At 32.0% G+C, this 12989-nt stretch overlaps 1 long non-coding RNA gene across 1 annotated transcript; it reads left to right on the forward strand.

Annotated features, from left to right (window-relative positions):
• The first annotated feature begins 6170 nt into the window (after positions 1 to 6170).
• On the forward strand, positions 6171 to 6885 carry LOC115978416. Its single transcript, XR_004088707.1, has 2 exons — positions 6171 to 6484; positions 6597 to 6885. It is a non-coding gene; the product is annotated as an uncharacterized LOC115978416 (long non-coding RNA).
• Positions 6886 to 12989: the final 6104 nt, after the last annotated feature.

The raw sequence follows: 12989 nt of genomic DNA on the forward strand, positions 1-12989 counted from the left end.
TTTTTTACACAGGTCACTGCCGTGGGCTTCTCACTGTGCAGAGTGTAGTAGCTCTATCTAAGCCTTATAGCTGATTGGTTTTAATCTTTATCTATACCTGATACCCATTGCTTTTAACTCTTTGACTCTTTCCAAGTACTATTTATTTTGTTTTGATTTTTTTGCTTTACTTTTCATTGCTTCTTTTTTTATTCTTTATGATATATTATTTATTATTATAATGATCAATATATTATATACAATATATACTACTATATTAAATTAAATTTAGTTGTTGTTTATTATATATATATATATATATTTTTTTTTTTTTTATGCATTGACATTTGAATGATTGTTTGTCTTTTATTTAGCAATCTTTGAAATATTAGTATTTTTTTAGTATATTTTTTTTAAATCTTAGTCATTTTATTTTAATGAGTGATAATTTAATTTAATAAATCTATGTTCATTGGCAAGTTTAGTAATATTCTCTCATTCTTCAAAAAAAAAAAAAATGAAGACTGTAATTCAAAAAATAGTACACTTTAGGATTCTAATGTTGAAGGGTCAATTTCCAATGAGTGTCCTTCCAAATCTCCAAGGATTGATCCCGAAAAACATCTTTCTAGACTGTCAGTGGTGGAAGTGGAACTTGAAGAAATTCATTTAAAATTTTCACTACTTAATTCCAATGAAGTTGATGTTAGAATTTTAAAATGAGATCCAGGATAACACACTGAAATGTGTAACTATCCAGCCAATATATGCGATGAAGTTAGATGTGCTTATTTAAAAGCTAAACCATATGAAATCTATCTTTCAAACTATCCATTTTCTAGAGAAAATCATCCTCGTCGCTTTCAAGCTTCTTGATTCACTCAATTTTCTTCTTGGCTGGAGTATTCACTTGCTAAAGATGCTGCATACTGTCTGCCATGTTATCTCTTTACCATGGAAAGAAGTAGACGCCCTGGCTGTGATGCTTTTACTTTCATAGGATTTAGAAATTGGAAAAAAGTCAATAATGGAAAGAATTGTGTCTTTTTGAATCATGTTGGGGAGGATCCTTGCTCACCCCCACAACAATGCTGTGAAATATTGTAATGATCTATTGAATGAATAAGTGCATATAGATAAAATAATGAATGTGCAAAGTTCTGAACAAATTCTAAATAATGACTACGGGTGAAAACTTCTATTGATATTGTTCGGTGGCTCACCTTTCAACGGTGTCCTTTTAGAGGTCATGATGAAACCCCTAAATCAAAAAATTGGGGAAATTTCCTTGAGATGATTAGAATTTTGGCATCTTATAATGATAAGGTTGAACAAGTTGTTTTGGAAAATGCTCCTAAATCTGCTAAGTACACTTCGCCTACAATTCAGAAGGAGATTCTGCATGTTATTGCAAGTAAAGTGTGGAGTAAGATTTGTGAAGACATTGGGGATTCCAAATTTTGTATTATTGTTGATGAGTCACGTGATGAGTCAAAGAGAGAGCAAATGGCTCTTGTTTTGAGATTTGCTGACAATGAGAGCTTTATACAAGAACTTTTTTTTTTCTCTCATGTTAAAGACACTACTGCATTGACTCTAAAGAACAAAATATATACTATTCTTTCACGTCACTGTCTTGACATTCAAAATATTCGTGGACAAGGATATGACGGTGCTAGCAACATGTGTGCATACTATGTGCACATAGTATGCATACAATGGAAAGAATTGCAAGCCTTAGTTCTTAATGATTGTCCTCATGCATACTATGTGCATTACTTTGCTCATCGGTTACAATTAGCATTAGTTTCTGCATCAAGAGAGGTAATCCCTATCCATGAATTATTCTTGAATTTAAATTTCATTATCACTACAGTTGGTTCTTCATGTAAATGTAATGATGAACTAAGAGCTGCTTAAGCTATAGAAATTGCTAGAATGTTAGCTATTGATGAACTTGAAATGGGAACAGAAGCAAACCAAATTGGGACTCTAAAACAGGCTGGTGATTCTCGTTGGGGATCTCATTTTAATTCTATTTGTAGCTTAATGAGGATGTTTGGTCCAACTTGTTTGGTGCTTGAAAATATAAAGGAAGACGGGTCCACCTACTTGCAACATGGAGATGCAAATGTAGCTCATGAAATGATTGATTCATTTGAGTTTATATTTAGTTTACATCTAACGAAGGAAATCATGGGTATTACTGATATTCTTTGTCAAGCTTTGCAGCAGAAATCTCTAGACATCTCAAATGCCCAAAATTTAGTTTCAGCAATAAAGGCACTCATCCAAAATTTAAGAGTAGATGGCTGGGATAATTTTCTTGAGAATGTCATAGGATTCTCCAAAATATTAGAAATGATATTCTAGATCTAAGTGCTTCATTTGCTAAAGGTAGAGGTCATAAGAAAAGGGATCATGTTACAATGAGCATCATTATCATTTTGATATATTTAATGCTACAATAGATGTTCAATTGCAAGAGCTTGACAATAGGTTTGGTGAACAATCAATAGAACTCTTGACACTTTGCTTAGCTTTGGATCCAAAGGATGCTTACAAATCCTTTAATGTGGATGACATATGTCGTCTTGTTGAGAAATATTATCCTCTTGATTTTTCTGAGCATGATAGGACTGGTTTGAAAATTCAATTGAAGTTATTTGAGCATGATGTGCAAAATCATTCGAAGTTTCAGAATTTGTCATCTATAGCAAAATTATGTCGAAGGTTAGTAGAGACAGAAAAGTCACAGGTATATCCTCTTATTGATCGATTAATCCGCCTTATTTTGACTCCTCCAATGTCCACAGTAACTAGCGAGTGAGCCTTTCTAGCTATGAAAATTGTTAAAACAAGACTGCGCAACAAAATGGAGGATGAGTTTCTCTCAGATAACTTAGTTGTCTACATTGAAAGGGAAATTGCTGAGAACTTCACTACTGACTCAATACTTTATGACTTTAGATTTCTTAAAGAGCGTAGGTTACAATTTTGAAAAAAATGTTTAACTTTTATGTTATTGTATGTTTTGCGACTTTGCCCATTTCATAGTTGATTAAAGATATTTAATTGTTTTGTCAATCTTGTCTCATGATTGTTTAATTTTAATTAAATAAATTTTTGTTTATAGCATATATTGAGTTATGAAGTATTGCACATTACTATTTTACATTTCATACAAACAAACAAAAAAATTATATATGGGCTCCCCAAAGATAAATTCCTAACTCCGCCACTAGATAGAGAAAGGATAGAGAGAGACCATTGGAGAATCTACTGTTTGTACTCTCCAAATAGTACAAAAATTTAGAGAATCTGCTGGAGATATGCTCTAAAAGCATCTCTAACAGCATATGTAAAAGCAAAATAATCTCTACAATAGATAATGAAACCCAAAAAAATGGTCTCCAATGGTTTCTTTGAATCACAAATTTTTGTTAGCTCATGAATAGTAGCTCATCAAGTCTAATGGGCTACTATACATTAGGAATTGGATTTTTTTTTATTAAAAAAGAATTACAGCAACTACTATTATCTCAATTCTTTCTATTTTTTCTTGATTTTTTTTCTCTCTCATACTATTATATCAACTAATATTTAAATGAGATAGAGAAAGAACAAAGAATCTGTTGAAAAATGTATTTGAAAAAGTAGGTAGGTAAATGGTAATTGTAACTGTTCACTCTTATGCAACAATGTTGTAGACAGAACAACTTTTATAATTTTTTCCATAACATCATAGGTGATAGATTGTAATTAGTGTTGTAATATCACTTTTATATGGAACTATTATTGACATCACTTTTATTATATACTAATCATAATCTATTACTCAACAGTGTTAAAAAAAATTATGGAATTTGTTATGTAGGTAGACATTAATGTAAAATGTGTAAAGTAACTATGAAAAAATTAGTCAAAACCAACTAGTAAAATATTAGAGCCTCTACCGTGTCGCTTTCTAACTACAAACATATTAGGAATAAAACAAATTTTGTAATACTAGATTACTTGCCTAATGGGCCTATGCAAGTAACTGGTCAATGCCCATGCCCATGTCTACTAGGAGTGACAATTCGTGTTCACGTGCTGAATTCGTGTCATGTCAACTCATGAGTATTCGACTATATAGGTCAACATTAACCTGACATGTTTATTAAACGGGTCAAGATTCCTCAATCCTAACACGGCCTATTTATTAAACGGGTCAAGCGTCTCGATCTGTTTATCAGATTTTATCAAAATAAAATAAAAATTTATGAAAAAACAAACAAATAAATATTTTTAATATAAAATTCAGAACTAACGAATAACTGCATCACAGATAATCATTCAAAACTAAAGCATATCTCAATATTACAAATAATCAATCACAATATGTCAAAGAAAATAAACCATAACAACTAATAAATTTATATACCTAGAGTTTGAATGATATATTGGTAAAATGTCATTTATTGGTAAATGTGTCAGATGTGTCAAACAGATTTCATGTGTTCAACACTAACCTAACCCGTTTATTAAACGGGTCTGCAATGTCAATCCGAATATAACACGAACCCGTTAGGCCTCAATCCATAATTTATAAATTTCGTGTCGTGTCGTGTCATGTCGAGTTCGCAGGCCGTGTTCAATTTTGCCATCTCTAATTTCTACTCTTCTAATTCTTGTTCCCTATTCCTAAAATACAATGATTTGTTCGGTAAAAGAATAATAATAATATTGCATCAAAATAATAATAAGTGCATCAATCAAAATCTTGGGGAGATCATAAATGATAAATGTTCCCCCAATAAGTAGGAAAGGAAAAATCAAACCCTATTTTACGAAACAATTTAAAATTGGATAACGCCATCAAGTGAGTGAGGGAGGAATAGACAGTGTTGGCTAAAATTACTGTTGTTGATTTTTTTTGGTTTTGCTGGGTAACCTAAAACTACTTCGTTCTTTATTAGATGTGGAAGTGGAACCGTACATGTACTTTTCTAAGTATTCTTGATCTCCCAGCGAAATTTGGCACATGACACTTTAATTTTAGTTAGGGGCTCTCCACTTTAGACCATTCTCTTTCTTTCTTATTTATTTATTTATTTTTGAAGAATAGACTATTCTAAAACATTACATAATCAAATACCTCAGTCTTTTTGACCTTCCAATTTGACTTTTACAGGATACCTGCTTTGACAAGGACCAACATGTTCACATCTTGCATTGCTACCTGCACTTTCCCGGGGTGGTTATGTGTAATTGTCAATTTGGATTGATTTATTTGCTAAAATTGAATAAATATATAGTTATATTTTGGGGGGAAAAAAAAAAAGAAATCATATATAAACAAATAAGATAAAAAAATTCAGAAAAAAAAAAAAAACATAATACACATCCCACTTAAAAGGTCATCGTCACTAATTTCTTTGGTAGTCCTAGTCCTAGAAAAACCCCCTGCAAAGCAATATCAAAAAGAAAATTAAAATCGTTATGTTGAGGTGAGTTTGGACTTTTTTTTAATTTTTTATGTGTACGATTTTTTCTTTTTGAGAAGATTTTATGTGTACAATTTTAGAGCTTCATTTTTTTTTTTAAAAAAAAGCAAAAAATATAACCGTATTTTTACCAACTTTTAATAATTAATTAAATAGAATTTCAATTCAGAAATAAATATGATAAAAAAAAAAAAAAACTAATATAAATTCTAAAGGAACACTTGAAATCATTGTTTATCTGATACATGAACCCCTTCTACGTACTTATCCAAGTTGTGGCTGTTGTTGGAAGATTCACACGGGACTTTCATTGTAAATGCCTGAATTAATCACTTTCCCAAAAAAAAACAAAATCAAAATGAACTGAACCGAAGATTTCACGCCTTTCAAATGACTCCAACCCCACGTGTTTTCACAAGCAAAGAATCTGAAAATTATAATGCCGTTGCCAACCCATTAAAATTTTAATAATAATAAATATACGAGAAAGAAAATGAAAATCATGAGCTGTCAAAGTGGTTCTAGAGAAAAGGAAAAGAAAATTCCCATCAGAAACGAAACTTAAACGCCACGGGGCAACATCCTAGTCATCCAAATGGAAAGTCGTGTTCGAGTCCGAGTCCATGAGCCGCCAACCGAGTCAAATCTCTCGCGTTTATCACGCGTTCCTTCACCCAACACTCACTCACACTCAAAATTCACCTTCTTAGAAGATGCACATGCTCCTAGGCCCTAGCTCCTAACTCTTCTTCTATTTCACCCCAAACCCACCCTATAAATATCACCCTATTGCCCACTTTTCCTCTCAAAATAAAAAGTCTTTGAATTCCTCCCAATTACTCCAAAAAAGTCTTTATTCATCTCCCATTTATTCTTCTCCAATTCCCAATTGAAAATGAATTCCATGAGATTGTACGCCCTCCCAGTCATTGGCTTCATGTTCTTGGCACTTTTGCGACTCAGCCATGCGCAGTCCTTGGCTCCTTCTCCTGCACCCCAGGGCCCAACCAGCGATGGTAATTGCTAACTCTACAAATCTTTATTTTTGGGAAACAAATTTCTATGCTTGATTTTTGGGGTTTACCAGATTGGTGATAATTAATTCTTTTTTGTTCTTGTTTGATGCAGGCGCAGCAATAGATCAAGGGATTGCTTACTTCCTTCTACTCCTGGCCCTTGCAATCACATACCTCTTCCATTGATTTTATTTATTTATTTATTTAAATTTTGTGTCGTTAATTAGGATAATTAATAGAAATTCTTTATGTACTTTCTCCTAGTATTCAATATAGAGATCTTGTGTATCAAAAAAAAAAAAAAAAAGGAGATCTTGGAGCAATTTTACACTGCTTTGATTCTTGTGTAATATAAAGTAATAAAGAAATGAATTAATATTAATTATTTGTCCATTTTGCAATTTTCTAATTTGATAATGTCAAAATTTTAGTTGGGCTTAGACACCGACTAATCTAATATGTATTTTCATGTCTCGAGAGGAATGTAATATGTGGAACTTGTATAGCAATGTGCATCTGAAATTGTGATGCATTTCTAGTTGGTTCGAAAAATGTAATTTGACTAGTCCATTGAATTTTATTCCATTCGGAAAAGTCGTGCGAAAATTTTCTTTGACCTTTACGTTTTTTTTGGACCTTTACGTGTTTGATTTTCGTCTTATTCAAAAAGGTGCACCAGCATTTTTTTTTTTTTTTTTTGAGAAGAAAAAGAATGAAAATAATCATTATTCTATTTTCATTAACGATAATAACTCAATTCAAGATGCAATTTTTTTTCTTAAAAAAAAAATCAATTCAAGATGGATTTGAAGGGTGAATCAAGTAGTACGTTAGCACCATAAAAGAAGAGATTTAAGAGGCATTTTTTTTAGTAAAACCGTCAGACGTTTGCCAATTTCGCTAAGAAACTTTAAGATAGTCTTTGAAACTTGAAGTCCTAAAAACAGTTTAATAGTTAAAGTTGGAATTTGGAGTCATTAGGAAAAAAAAAACCTCTATAATTTATTGTTCATATTTTAGAAACCCATATTTTTAAAGCATTACTCACTGACATTCACTGTATTTGTCAATTACTCGTAATCTCAAAGAATTTTTCAATTAGAGTGTGTTTGGTAGAGTGGATTTTGAGAGGAAAAACTTTTTGAAGGATGTTTAGTTGGGAGGGGGGGAGAGGGAGAGGGGAAAATGATGGTGTAGTGCCCAAGTGTTTTCTCTCCATATGCTTCTTTTTTTGTTGGGATAGTGCATCTTTTTTTTCTTTTTCTTTTTTTCCTTTTTTCTTTTGATTTCCTGGGCTGTGGTGTGGTGCTTTGTTTTGTTTTTGTTTTTTTTTTTTTTTTTTAACTAGACATGATTTTTTTTTTTTAATAAATTTGGGTGATTGCTTTTTTTTTTTTTTGGGTTGCTTGTCACTTTTTTTGTTTTAATTGGGTATCATTTTTTAATACTGGTATATGAGTAAATTTATATAAAATCACTTTTTCCATTCCTCAACTTTTTCACTCCCAACCAAACAAAAATGAGGGAAATTAAAATATTTTTTATTCTCTCACTTTTCTATCTTCTCACCATTTTCTATTGTTCTACCATTTTATATCGTAAAAGCTTTAGAGATAATTACAGTAAACTCACCTGTAGTTTGGCCTATTTACACTTTGCTTACCCGTGGTTTAAAACTTAAAATTTTGTCCACCTGTACTTCATTCCGTTTGCTCTCTGTTACCCACCTCACCTTTTGACGTTAAAAAAACACATTTTTATTTGAAATTATAACATAAAACGAATCAAAACTTCTTCACAATTGTTAAGATCTCAATTTTTTATAGATCAAATAAAAAAAATGCTAAGTCTACAACATTTTAACATTAATTTCTACAGTGCCTAAAGTTTTTTTTTTTTTTTCCTTTTAAATATTTATGTAAGTTGACATATCTATTAACTATATAAAAGGAGCCAAAGGCTCATGAATAGTATTTTATTGGTTTATTCAATTAGTGAGGTGCACTTTTTGTTTTTCTTTTTTCCTTTTTTTTTCAAGTATGCCAATTGGTTTGAGCTTTGTTTTTATTTTTGTTTTTTGTTTTTTTAAGATCTTTATATGTTTACTTTGTACTTGCAATGCAAGTTTACATTGTAAATACACAAAAATGGTTAATATTATACACATTTGCACAAAAAATGGTAAATATTATACAAATTTTGTAAATGTGTACAAAATTTGACAATTTTTTTGTGTCTATAATATAAAATTACATTGTAATTAAGTACAATGTATACATAGAGATATTGTGAAAATGTTGTGACGCATGTATCAATTCCTTATGAGTCAAAATAAATTAAAATAAAATAATAAAATACCATACCGAGATCTAGCACAACTAAAAATGTTGTAACATATTGTTGTTATTACAATATATTCATAACTAATGAGGTGTAAGTTATAGGTAAAAATAAAATAATAAAATATTGAAATGGGATCCGTCACGGTCTAATTCGAATGAGATTAGCTTTTTATGACATAATTATCAAAATTCTTAAAATTAATGTCTCTTTTGATTAATGTAAATCTTTATGTATTTTAAAAATCAAATGATTTATATTTTTATTTTGTAATACAAATAAAATTTAGAATGGATCCTAATCACCACTTTTTTTTCTATGGTTAACACGTGTCTTGCACGTGCTGCCCTAACTATATATATATATATATATAAGCGCGAATGCACTAAATCACTGTAGCTACAGTGCTTTGGTTTCGTGAGCCACTTTTTTTTTTTTTTCCTTTTTCCAAGTTTTGAACAGTAACTACAGTGCCAAGTGACACTGTAGCTACAATAGCTACAGTTTTGTTTTTGTTTTTTGTTTTTTGTTTTTTTCAGTAATCGGTTTGTGTTTTTTTTTTCTTTTAAATATTTATGTAAGCTGATATATATATATATATATTGTTATACTAACACAATAATTTTCACAATATTTTCACAATTATTGACTTGCGCGAATACGCTAAAGCACTTTAGCTACAGTGATTTGGTTCCGTGAGCCACTTTTTTTTTTTTTTTTTTTTCAAGTTTTGAACAATAACTACAATGCCAAGTGGCACTGTAGCTACAAGTTTTTTTTTTTTCTTTTAAATATTTATGTAAGCTGATATATATATTGTTATACTGACACAACAAATTTCACAATATTTCACAATTATTGACATGTCAATTTCTTACAAATTGAAATAAAATAATAAAATATGAGACTGTGACCAACTACAACTAAAAATAAATGTTTTGAGAAAATGTTACAACACTTATTGTGCAGTGCTTTTGATTTATTCAATTGGCACGGTAGCTACAGTGCCTAAAGTTTATTTATTTATTAATTTCTTTTTCAGTAATCGGTTTGTGTTTTTTTTTCTTTTAAATATTTATGTAAGTTGGTATATATATTGTTATACTGACATAACAAATTTCACAATCATTAACGTGTCAATTTCTTACAAACCAAAATAAAATAATAAAATATGAGACTGGGACCAACCACAACTAAAAATAAATATTTTGAAAAAATGTTACAACACTTATTGTTGTCACAATATTTTCACAATTGTTGAGATCTCAATTTCTTATAGATCAAATAAAAAATGCTAAGTCCACAACATTTTAACATTAAATTCTATAGTGCCTAAAGTTTTTTTTCCCCCTCTAGTTATCTATTTGTGTGTGTGTGTGTGTGTGTGTGTTTTTTTTAATATTTATGTAAGCTGGCATATCTATTAACTATATAAAAAGAGCCAAAGGCTCATGAATAGTGTTTTTTTGGTTTATTCAATTAGTGAGGTGCATTTTTTATTTTCTTTTATTTTCTTTTTTTCCCCTTCAAGTATGCCAATTGGTTTGAGTTTTGTTTTTGTTTTGTTTTTTTTTATTTTTTTTTATTTTTAAGATCTTTATATGTTTACTTTGTACTTGCAATGCAAGTTTACATTGTAAATACACAAAAGTGGTTAATATTATACACATTTGCACAAAAAATGGTAAATATTGTACAAATTTTGTAAATATGTACAAAATTTGCCAATTTTTTTGTGTCTACAATATAAATTTACATTGTAATTAAGTACAATGTATACATAGAGATATTATGAAAATGTTGTGACGCATGTGTCAAATCCTTATGGGTCGAAATAAAATAATAAAATATTATACCAAGATCTAGCACAACTAAAAAATGTCGTGACATTTTGTTGTTATTATAATATATTCACAACTATTGAGGTGTAAGTTATAGGTCAAAATAAAATAATAAAATATTGGACTGGGATTTGTCACGATCTTATACGAATGAGATTAACTTTTTATGATACAATTATCAAAATTCTTAAAATTAATGTCTCTTTTGATTAATGTAAATCTCTATGTATTTTAAAAATCAAATGATTTATATCTTTATTTTATGATACAAATAAAATCTAAAATTGATCCTGTAGGGTTAAGGGCCTAGAATCATGCATTGGGCCTTGGGCTTTGTCCAAGGATGTTGGATGATCCGAGGAGGAACAAATAGTTATTAGAAATTCCAATTTAAAGTCTCATGCGTAAGAAACGAATAGAAGGTGGTCCGAGGAGGAACTCCTCCTCGGATATGATGAATGTAGTTCAAGTATGTACCCCAGCAATTAGAGTGACCCTATAAGAAGCTCCAACGATAGGGACATGCCTCATGAACATACGAGAATGAAAGAAACTCAAAAATATTTAAGGGAAAGCTGCCACCACCGTATTAAATGCACTGCAGCTACTTTTTTTATCGCATTTATGTGGAGAAGACCTCTGAAGAGCACTGCCTTGGCTACCACAACTCACAGAAAACCAAAGAGGGTGTCTGATGGGACAAGTACTTAAAGGCTTAGATGATCAACAAGTGTAGGATGAAGATGGTCAAAAGGGAGATATATAATGTGAAAGACCCTCTATGAGGAAAGGATTGGAAAAGAAAGAGAGAGAACACTGTATCCATCTAAATTGTTCTTGTATTCAATTGTAACCAATTTATATAAGTTTGATCTCCTCGAACGGTGAAGTCGTTCAACTTTACCTTCTTTGTTCTTGCTTAATCATCTTCCAAATTCATACTAGCCATTGTCAAATTTATTAGGGTCTAGTTCTTCGACCCACTCTCTCCAAATTTATTGCATTAGGCTCATTGGGACAAGATCCCACACATTTTGGGCTTGGGCTGTAAACCGTGTTCCTACAATTGGCGCTGTCTGTGGGAAGAACTTGTGTAATAGTGAAAACAATGGTCAACTATGGTAGGTTCAGGTTCACACCAAGCAGAATCCATAACATCTCAATGTGAAAATCCTTTCGCTAACTTTAAGCATAGGAGAGATCAAGAGGACATCGTGCATACTACGCATACAAGCAAAAGCCACTTTCGAGTTGGGAGTCACGTCTCTCAAGAGCAGCATAATAAAGCCATGCAAAGGGAAATCGACCATCTAAAGAAGAAGTTATGCCATGCACAATGAAAATGAACTCCCACACCGTCTGATTCCTCTTCCAACGATGAGAAGGATAGCGGTTATCGACGTAGATCAATGACTCCTCTTAGTGAATCATTCCCATATGAAGAGGAGCACCACTGTGAACACAGATGCAAGAGCCCAACTCACAGAGGGCTGGGAAATGATGCGATGAGCAAAGCCTTGAACCATATTTCTAAGTCGCCCTTCACGCATAAGATTGAAAGGGCAACTATTCCTCGACGTTTCCATCAGCCAACATTCACCATCTACAATGGGCGAACGGACCCAGTAGAATATGTGAGCCATTTCAGTCAGAGAATGGCTGTCTATTCTAAGGACGAAACCTTGATGTGCAAGGTGTTCCCATCCAGTTTGGGACCCGTGGCGATGAGATGATTCGACAACCTGAGGACAGATTCCATAGGTTCCTTGAAGGAGCTTACTCGGGCATTTGACTCTCGTTTTATTACATGTACCAGGGTCTTTCGGCTCTTGGACTCCTTACTATCTTTGTCCATGCAAGAAGGGGAGATCCTGAAAGCATATTTGGACAGGTATTGGGAGACATATAATGAGATAGATGGTGAATTTGATGACGTCGCCATCAGTACTTTCAAGAGTGGCCTCCCAACCGAGCATGGTTTAAGGAAGTCCTTAATAGGAAAGCCTGTCACCAGCCTGCGTCAACTCATGGACCAGATTGACAAGTATAAAAGGGTTAAGGAAGACTAACAACTAGGTAAAGGAAAGGCTAAGGTTATCTCTCAAGAGAAGAGGGATTTCAGGTCGGACCAATTCAATAACAACCGACCTTGGAGAGATTTTGCTGGATAATCGGGGTCTACCAACACCCAGACCGTTAATGCAGTATTCTGAGAACTGACGCATTAGGTTCTAGCGAAGATTAAGAATGAGTCGTTCTTCAAATGGCCGAACAAGATGGCTTGAAACCTCATGAGACGCAACTAGAGCCTTTATTGCCAATAT

This window comes from Quercus lobata, chromosome 2 (assembly GCF_001633185.2).
Source record: "Quercus lobata isolate SW786 chromosome 2, ValleyOak3.0 Primary Assembly, whole genome shotgun sequence".
Lineage (NCBI taxonomy): Eukaryota > Viridiplantae > Streptophyta > Magnoliopsida > Fagales > Fagaceae > Quercus > Quercus lobata.